Source organism: Marmota flaviventris, chromosome 8, assembly GCF_047511675.1.
Source record: "Marmota flaviventris isolate mMarFla1 chromosome 8, mMarFla1.hap1, whole genome shotgun sequence".
NCBI classification, from domain to species: Eukaryota; Metazoa; Chordata; class Mammalia; order Rodentia; family Sciuridae; genus Marmota; species Marmota flaviventris.
The window spans coordinates 68,497,523-68,508,165 of NC_092505.1; positions in this window are offsets into that span (position 1 = coordinate 68,497,523).

A 10,643-nucleotide genomic window follows, 5' to 3' on the forward strand; every position below is an offset into this window, starting at 1 on the left:
AATTCATTTTCGATATCTATTGTCTATCTAAAAAACCCCACAATACCTTTATCACACATTAAAAAATTAGTATTTTTTCCCTGGGTATGGTGGCACATGCCTATAATTCCAGTGACTCAGGAGCCTGAGGCAAGAGGATCCCAAGTTAGAAGACAACCTGAGTAATAATTAGTGAGACAATGCCTCAAAATAAAATGTTAAAAAGGCAGAGGATGTAGTTCAGTGGAAGAGTGCTTGCCTAGCATGAGTAGTGAGGCTCTGTGTTTGATCCCCAGTACATTAAAAAGAGAGAAAAGAAGAAGAAGAAGAAGAAGAAGAAGAAGAAGAAGAAGAAGAAGAAGAAGAAGAAGAAGAAGAAGAAGAAAAAGAAAGAAAGAAAGGAGGGTAAAAGAAGGAAAGAAAGAGGAAAATTAATCATTTCTTTGTTTTTTGATGCTGGGAAATTGGAACTAGGTCCTAGAATATGCTAAACAATTGCTGTACCACTGAGCTACAACCCCTGTGCTAGTTATTTCTTAATATGATCAAACATACAGTAAACATTCAAATTTCTATTTGTACTGCTGACTGTGTCTGTTGTAACTGTGTCCACTGTGGAGTCCCTACATGTGGAGCTCTCTCACCAGCAGCCTTTGGTAGAGAGCCACGCATTTCCACTTTACAGGTGGACAAGTCCTTCCTCCAGTCATGTGGAATCTGGTGATGCCCCTATCTTCCCTTTGCTGAGATCTGTTAGTCCCTCAGGGAACCTCATAGATTCTAAGATGGCCCCCACTGGCTTTCTTGCACACAGCCTACATCCGGCCCATAGAAATTACCTCTGTACCTTTTTCCCTGAGAATTCTGAGATTGTAGGCTGTCCCATGTCATATTCTCTCCTTTATGTTTTTTCCTTTAAATAATGCCCCTCATGAGAGGATGACCCTTAAGTTTCTCAGCACCAGACCCCAGGATACCCTAAACTATAAGGACACTTGACAAGCTTTCTGAATGATTCATTGGAGCCCCCTCTCTAGGCTTGAAATAAGAGTGCCAGTTTGCATCTTTAATGTGAGAGATTTGGGAATGTCTACCCAGATTTTACTCTAAGATCTAGAGGACAGTCTATTTACAATTGTCTTTGTCATCTGTTATCTTTTGTCTTAGGTCTCAGCAGAGATTTACATTTTAATATCCTTTTATATGCTCAACTACCCATTTGGGCAATTTAAAGCTTGTTTGAGTTGAATGAAGTGATATCTTCACTTTCCAGGGTATTATATTGAGGTGACCAAATCTGAAGACTGATAAACTCTATTTCCTTAAATTTTGCTTTCTTCAATTTGTGATATGTGAATCTTATGAATTTGCAATGAGAATATTGAGTGTGCATTAAAGCACCTGTTAGGTAGTTTTACACTTGATTTTGCTATTCAAGCAAACTTCTTTTTCAGGGAGCTCAGAGCCTGGCTGCAATTTGTCCAGACGTGTGAAATGTCAGTCTCCCCATCATGAGTCTCATTCTTACACATTGAATTTCTGATCTTAGCTTAATAGAATTTTCTGATTGAAACAGGGGCTCATATTTCACCTTCTTACATGTAAATATGAATATTTTTTCATAAGATTATGATTACTTGGTGCAAAAAGCCTCCCAAGTGCATTGGTGTCTGTTAGTTCTAGATAATTCATGAAGCTTCCATATCAACAGGCCAAGTCACTGGCTGGTTAGTTGTGCTGCAAAGTTTACAGTTTACACAGTGTGTCATTACGAAGGCTTATTAGCAACATCAACAGCTTTCATTTTCATTCATAAAAACACTCCAATATTTGCATTTTCTGTAATGAGAATTAGCAGTTGCTTAGAAGCTTTTTTGCCTTTGAGCAAAAGCTTTGAAAAGATTACCCATATGGCAAGAGACAAGTACACAGAAAGAAAACTGGACCAGGACTCAAGAGACCAGAATTAAAGTTCAGGAATGTTTCTAAGCAACCAGGAAATTGCTATCATTCTAATGTTTAATATTATCATTTTCTAGTTTTTTAAAACATTTTTTTTCTACATAAGCATATTTTTTTTTCCAGAGGGCCTCAAAATAATATGTATTATTACTTATTATTAATTCAAAATGCAGCCCCATGATGTAAGTCTTTATAGTTTTTATTTATTAATTGTAGGGACAGAGTCTTGCTATGTGACCCACACTGACCTTGAACTCCTTGGCTCAAGTAATCCTTCTACCTCAACTTCCCAAGTAACTGAGACTATAGGGGGCAACACTGTGCCTGAGCTTTAATTTTAAAGAAATTTCATAGATATGAAAATACAGAAAAGTTAAGTCCTTTTTGAAAGAAAAAGTGTTTATAAATTATATCAACCTAGTTGAATATAATGTTTTTATTTATTATTATTATTATCATTAGTAGTAGTAGTAGTGGTGGTAGTGGGGCTGAATTCATGGGTTCTCTACCACTGAACTACATCCCTAAACAATTTGTATGTATTTATTTTAAAAATTAATTAAAAAATCAAGTAATTAATTAATTTTATACCAATGATTGAACTCAAGGGCACTTAACCACTGAGCTATATCCCCAGCCCTTTTTTTTTTTTTTTTTGTATTTTATTTAGAGATAAGGTCTCACTGAGTTGCTTAGTGCCTTGCTTTTGCTGAGATTGGCTTTGAACTTAGAATCCTCCTGTCTGAGCCTCCTGAGCCATTGGGATTACAGGCGTGTACCACCATGCTTGGCTAATTTTTTAAATTTTGAGACAGGGTCTCAATAAGTTGCCAAGGCTAGCCTTTAACTTGGGATTCTCCCATATCAGCCTCACAAGTAACTGGGATGAAAGGTGTGTGCAACCATGTCTGGTTTATTTGTAGCTATTTTATTAGCTATTGCTTGTAGTTTGTTAGCGTTTGCCTCTATTTCCCATTTCCCGTGTGTGTGTGTGTGTGTGTGTGTGTGTGTGTATTCAAAAATGACTAGTGTTTTCTTTCTTTTTTTTTTTTCTCTCTTTTTTAAAAAAGTAGTACTGAGGATTGAACCCAGGAGCATTCTACCAGTGAGCTATACCTCCAGCCCTTCTTATTTATTCACTTAGCCATTCTGGATATTGAATCCAGGGGTACTCCACCACTGAGCTATATCCCTAGTCCTTTTTATATTGAGACAGGGTCTCACTAAATTGCTGAGGCTGGCCTCAAAGTTGCAAGCTTTCTACCTCAGCCTCCCAAGTCACAGGGATTTCAGGGCTGCCCCACCCTGCTTGGCTTTTTAGTTTTTTCTTTCTTAAAAAAAAAAAAAAAAAACACTTATTATCCATGCTTCTTTACAGCTGTTTTTCATATATCAAGAGATATTTAATATCTTCTCATATTTACATTATGTCAAATCTACTTCATCTATTTTTGGGTGGGTGGGTACTGAGGATTGAACCCAGGTGCTGCACCATTGAGCCACTTCTCCAGCCCTTTTTTATATTTATTTATTTTGGGGTAGGGGTTTAACAGGCATTAAACTCAGGGTCTCACCACTGAGCCACATCCCCAGTCCTATTTTGTATTTTATTTAGAGACAGGGTCTCACCAAGTTGCTTAGGGCTTCTCTAAATTGCTGAAGCTGGGTTTGAACTCATAATCCTCCTGTCTCAGCCTTTCAAGCTTCTGGGATTGCATGTATCTGGGATTGCATGTATGCGCCACTGCACCTGGATCCCTTTTTTACTTTTTGAGACAGGGTCTACCTAAGTTGTCAAGGCTGGCCTCAAACTTGTGATTCTCTTGCCTCAGTTTTCTGAGTCAGTGGGATTATATTCATCTTTGTTTGTTTGTTTCTTTTATTTTGAGATAGGATCCTTCTATGTTGCTCTGGTTAGTATTGAACTCATGGACTCAAGTGATGCTGCTCCCTCAGCTTCCCAAATAGCTGAGATCGCAGGTGAGCACCACCATGCCTGGCTTACTTCATCTTTTAAACTGCTGTGTAGTATTTCATAATTCATTTAAATCAAATATATACTAAATAGATATTTAGTTTGTTTCTAATGGTTCAGCACTGAAATGGTATTCTCAAAAACATATCTTTTGAACTTCTGAAAATAAATTTGAAGGATAAATTCCTGTTTAGAATAGCAGCATCAAAATATAAAATATATTTTATATTTTCAAATATAAAAGGCATTTCCAACTTGTCTTACAAAAAAATTTATACCAGTTTCCATTTCTACCAATAATTGATAATGAGAGTTTGAGAAACTATTAATTTTCTTATTTTTTATTTCCACATATATAAAACGAGTGAAATGGACCCTAAACATTTATATTCTAATAGTCTCCTACGATTTGAAGCAAGATCCTAAGGTCAAGTAACCTGGATTGCTCAATGTTAAATCGTTAGTGGTAGCACATCCCCTGGCAAAAAGTAGGACATCGATAAGTATCTGTTAAAAGAAAGCATCTGTAGATTCCTCCTGATCCCATATTTTATCAATCAATAGTGATGACATATCTTCGAGTTCTTTTGTAGATAGCTAAGTCTGAAGTACCAAGGTGATCAAGAAGTTCCTAACTTTCCATAGTTCTTACGTAGTCTTTTTCAGTTGAAGGTATGTATAGTAGATTGAAAATAAAACTACCAGAAATTCATCCTTGAAGGAAAGAAAGGATGTTTAGACACCCATTGTGCAGGGCACCGTAGCACAGGCCTGTGATCGCAGCTACTTGGAGGGCTGAGGCAGGAGGATCACAAGTTTGAGGCCAACCTGGGCCACTTGGTAAGACCCAGGCTCAAAATTAAAATAATCATATGCAAAAGGTCTAGGTGTGTAGTTCACTGTGTGCCTAGCATGGGTGAGCCCCTTCCTTCAATCCCCCAATACCACAGAAACAAAAATAAAAAGCACAGAACTCTCCTTTATGGCCCCATCACAAGGACAGGTAACCTAAACTCTTTGTTCTTGGTTCCAGAGGGTCTTTAGACTGAGTCCTCAACACAGATTAAATTTGGGATTATTTATTCAATTAAAGGAAGTGTTTCTGAGACTTACTGTAAAAATCTTAATAAATTTTCTTTTTTTTAATTATTAGTTGTTCAAAACATTACAAAGCTCTTGACATATCATATTTCATACATTTGATTCAAGTGGATTATGAACTCCCATTTTTACCCCGTATACAGATTACAGAATCACATTGGTTACACATCCACGTTTTTACATACTGCCATACTTAATAAATTTTCTAACAGTTTTATGCTTTTTTAAAATATGTTTTAGTTGTAAATGGATCTTTTATTTCATTTATTTATTTATATGCAGTTCCGAGGATTGAACCTAGGGCCTTCCACATGCCAGGCAAGTGCTCTACGACTGAGCCACAACTCCAGCCTCCAGTTTTATGTTTTTGTACCTATTCTTCTCTTGGATAACTGTAATATCATGGTTTTCATAAAAATTTCTGAGTGTGTAGTGGAAATAGAAGCCAGCAATTCTATTCTCTTAGCTGACTATGTGGAGAAGTGAAAGAAGGGAATGATGGGTTGGAATTTCTGGAGAAGAGCAGTAGTGGTGAAAATATTTTATGCATCAGAGATAGACATTTTTCTTGACCTTCAACTTTTCTCTGTCAGAGTTCTGGTTATAGTTATGGTTCCGTAGAAAATGTGTGACATAGGAATTAGCAGGCTTGGGTTCAAAATCTTGGTTCTGTCACTCATTAGCTTTGAGTCAAAGTATATCCATTTCCTCATCTATAAGATGGAAATAATTATGCTACCTACTAATGAGGAGCATTGTGAAAATCAGCCCTAGTTCAGTACCAATGTGATCATCATCTCCTGCAAGAAACTCTTCTTGACTCTTCCCACAAGGTAAAGAAAAATGGCTTTTATATGTATTTGCACACCCCTTCACTTACCATGTCACACCAGGTCCCTGTGCCACTGGGACTTGAATTTATCACTGTATTAAGACTATCTACATGTGCCTATCACTCCCACTAGACTGGGAAACTTATCAACCTTGTATCTCTGGCACTTGCTGGTATGTGTGTGGGCCGAGAGGACCTGCCTATCAAGAGTATAGTCTCAGTAAATATTTGTTGAGTGGGTGAATGACATTTCAAGTGCTTCTATAGTACTTGAAACATTAGAGACCTGAAATAATTTTTTTCTTCACTTCTTTTATAAATTTGTATTCCCAAAGTTTTATCAAGAGAACAATATTTCTTTTCCACAGTGCTTTAACAAATACAATACAGGGTTAGGATTGTTTTCTGATCCATATTAGGTAAATAGATACACCATAGGGGGCACAGTTCATGGAAGGTCAAGATTTACCAAATTTGATGACTAATAGGACAAAATTGCTTAAGACCTTTAGCCATAGCTTATGCACATATATACAGAAAGAAAATTAATTGTTTGACCCTTTGCCCATATTTTTGTAAATGTATAACTTGGCAGTGTCCATTTAGATCATCAAACAATGTATTGGAGACCTTTTTGCATTTGTCTCAGCTGCCTTGTTTCGTTGCATTACAAATGATGTTAATTCTGTGCTTAATTATGCTTAACATCATTTATATTCAATCCAGTGTTTATCAGTTGAACATAACAAAAGTGCTGTTGTTTTCTCCCCGTCTTTCTTCTGCTTATCATTTGTTGATTTTTGAAAGCAGCTGGAATTGTTCCATTTGAATGAAAGCAATTATATTGCTGTACACTGAATGCAGTTCTCTCAAAAATTCATCTTGTATCAGCTATGATCTTCATTTTTTACAGTATTGATGTCCATTCTCATGAAAACTTTTAACCTTACCTTCGTTGTCCTCTAAGATCAGACAAAAAGTCCATTTACCTAGCATTTTTCAAAAGCATGCATATTTCATTCTTTGAAACAGGAACATCCATCCATCTCTCCAAATTAACTAATATAGCCAGTTGGACATGTGTTGATGTTTACCTAAAAGCTCATGTTAATGTAGTGATTGGATATTTGTGTATAGGATATTCACTTTTCTCTTTTAGTTTCTTTTTTTTTCTTTTTTTCCTCTCTCCACCTTTTTAAAATTGGTGCATTATAGTTGTACATAATGATGGGATTCGTTGTTATATATTTGTGTACATGCACAATATAACAATATAATTTGGCCAGTATCACTCCCCAGCACTTCCTCCCTCCTTCCCTTCCAGAGGCTTTGTAATTTGATGCTTTCCAATTTATTAACTCATGTCATTATTTCCTTAGCTTTAGAGATCCTATTGATAAATCGTTGCCTGTGCCTATGTGCTGGAGTGTTGGCCCTACATTTTCTTCCAGTATTTGCATAGTTTCTAGTCTAATTCTTAGGTCCTTTATTCATTTTGAGCTGATTTTTGTGCAGAATGAGAGATAAAGGTATAATTTCATTCTTCTACAAATGGATAATCATTTTTCCCAGGACCATTTATTAAGAAGGTTGTCTTTCCATCTTCTAAGGTCTTCAATTTCTTTCTTTTTGTTCTGTGGTTTTCATTGTAGAGGTCTTTCACCTCTTTTGCTAGATTCATTCCTGTTTTTTTGTTTTGTTTTTTAGGCTATTGTGAATGGAATAGTTTTCCTAATTTCTCTTTTAGTTGATTCATCATTGATGTATAGAAATGCAATTGATTTATGGGTGTAATTTTGTATTCTGCTACTTCACTGAATTCATTTATGAGTTCTAAAAGTTTTCTGGATATAGGATTTTCTACATATAGGATCCTGTCATTGGCAAATAGGGATAATTTGAGCTCTTCTTTTCCTATTTGTATCTCTTTAATTTTTTTCTTTGACCTAATTTCTGTAGCTAGAGTTTTAAGACTATGTTGAATAGAAGTGGGTGAAAGAGGGTATCTCTGTCTTGTTCCAGTTTGCAGAGGGAATACTTTTAGTTTTTCTCCATTTAGAATGGCATTGGCCTTGTATTTAACATATATAGCTTTTACAATATTAAAATATGTTCCTACTTTCCTTGTCTTTTCTAGTGTTTTGAACATGAAGGGGTGCTGTATTTTGTCAAATGCCTTTTCTGTATTTATTGAGATAATCATGTGATTCTTGTCTTTATGTCGATTGGTGTGCTGAATTACATTTATTGATTTTCATATATTGAACCAACCTTGCATCCTTGGAATGAACCCTACTTATCATGGCACCCTGTCTTTGTAATGTGTTTTTGTATGTGATTTGTCACTATTTTATTATTGTCTATATTCTTGTATAGGTAGAATTAATATTATCAAAATGGCAATATTACCAAATGTAATATTGTATAGATTTAATGCAATGCTTATTAAATTCCAATGATACGCTTCATAGAAATAGAAAAAGCAATCATGAAATTTATTTGGAAAAATAAGAGGCCCAGAATAGAAGCCCCACATCTACTAGAAGAAAATTGTAGGCCCAGTACTCCATCATGTTGGCTTAGGAGCTGACTTCCTCAACAAGACCCCTAAAACACAAGAAGTAAAATCAATAATCAATAAGTTAAAAGGTATCAAACTAAAAAGCTTCTTCACAGGAAAGGAAACAAGAATGTGAAGAGAGAGCCTACAGAATGGGAAAAAAATCTTTGCCACCTGCACCTCAGACAGAGCACCAATCTCCAGGAATATATTAAAACTCAAAAAGCTTAACCCCCCAAAAAACAAATTATACTATCAACAAATGGGCAAAGGAACTGAACAGAACCTTCACAGAAGAAATATGAATGGCCAACAAATAAGTGAAAAAATGTTCAACATCATTAGCAATTAAAGAAATGCAAATTAAAACTATACTGCGATTTCATCTCCAATCAGAATGCAAGTAACAATAAATGTTGGTGATGATATGGGGAAAAGGGTATACTCATATATTGCTGGTGGGACTGCAAATTGGTGCAACCACTTTCGATAGCAGTGTGAAGATTCATCAGAAACTTTGAAATGGAGTTACCATTTAACCTAGTTATTCCACTTCGCAGTTTATACCCCAAAACTTAAAATCAGCATACTCCAGTGATGCAGCCACATCAATGCTAATAGCAGCTCAATTCACAATAGAAAAACTATGGAACCAACCTAGATGTCCATCAACAGATGAATGGATAAAGAAATTGTGTTATGTGTGTGTGTGTGTATACACACACACACACACACACACAATGGATTATTACTCAGCCATAAAAAGAGTGAATTTATGACATTTTCTGGAAAATGAATGGATCCAGAGACTATTTTGCTGAGTTAAATAAACCAGTCCCATAAAACCAAAGGTCAAATGTTCTCTCTGTTATGTGGATGCTGACTCACAACAAGGGTGAGAAGGGAAGAATATAAGGGGAATAAAGGGAAATGGGGAAAGACAGTGGAATGGATCTGACTAAACTTTCCTATGTTTGTATATAAATACACCACAGAGAATATACATATCATATACAACCAAAAGACTGGAATCCTAATTAGAATAAGGTATACTCATATTCCAAGGTGTTTGTATAATGTTTGTATAAGTATGTTAAAATACATTCTACTATCATGTATAACAAATTCAAAATATCTTCAAAAAAAATAAAATACTTGGGAATCAACCTAACAAAAGAGGTGAAAGACTTATACAATGAAAACTACAGAACCCTAAAGAGAGAAATAGAAGAAGATCTTAGAAGATGGAAAAATATACCCTGTTCATGGATAGGCAGAACTAACATCATCAAAATGGCGATATTACCAAAAGTTCTCTATAGGTTTAATGCAATGCCAATCAAAATCCCAACGGCATTTCTTGTAGAAATAGAGAAAGCAATCATGAAATTCATATGGAAAAATAAAAGACCCAGAATAGCAAAAACAATGCTAAGCAGGAAGTGTGAATCAGGCGGTATAGCGATACCAGACTTCAAACTATACTACAGAGCAATAGTAACAAAAACAGCATGGTACTGGTACCAAAACAGACGGGTGGACCAATGGTACAGAATAGAGGACACAGAAACCAATCCACAAAACTACAACTTTCTTATATTTGATAAAGGGGCTAAAAACATGCAATGGAGGAAGGATAGCATCTTCAACAAATGGTGCTGGGAAAACTGGAAATCCATATGCAACAAAATGAAACTGAATCCCTTTCTCTCGCCATGCACAAAAGTAAATTCAAAATGGATCAAGGAGCTTGATATCAAATCAGAGACGCGCCGTCTGATAGAAGAAAAAGTTGGCTATGATCTACAGTCGGTGGGGTCGGGCTCCAAATTCCTCAATAGGACACTCATAGCACAAAAGTTAATAACTAGAATCAACAAATGGGACTTAATCAAACTAAAAAGTTTTTTCTCAGCAAAAGAAACAATAAGAGAGGTAAATAGGGAGCCTACACCCTGGGAACAAATCTTTACTCCTCACACTTCAGATAGAGCCCTAATATCCAGAGTATACAAAGAACTCAAAAAATTAGACAATAAGAGAACAAACAACCCAATCAACAAATGGGCCAAGGACCTGAACAGACACTTCTCAGAGGAGGACATACAGTCAATCAACAAGTACATGAAAAAATGCTCAACATCTCTAGCTGTCAGAGAAATGCAAATCAAAACCACCCTAAGATACCATCTCACTCCAGTAAGATTGGCAGCCATTAAGAAGTCAAACAACAA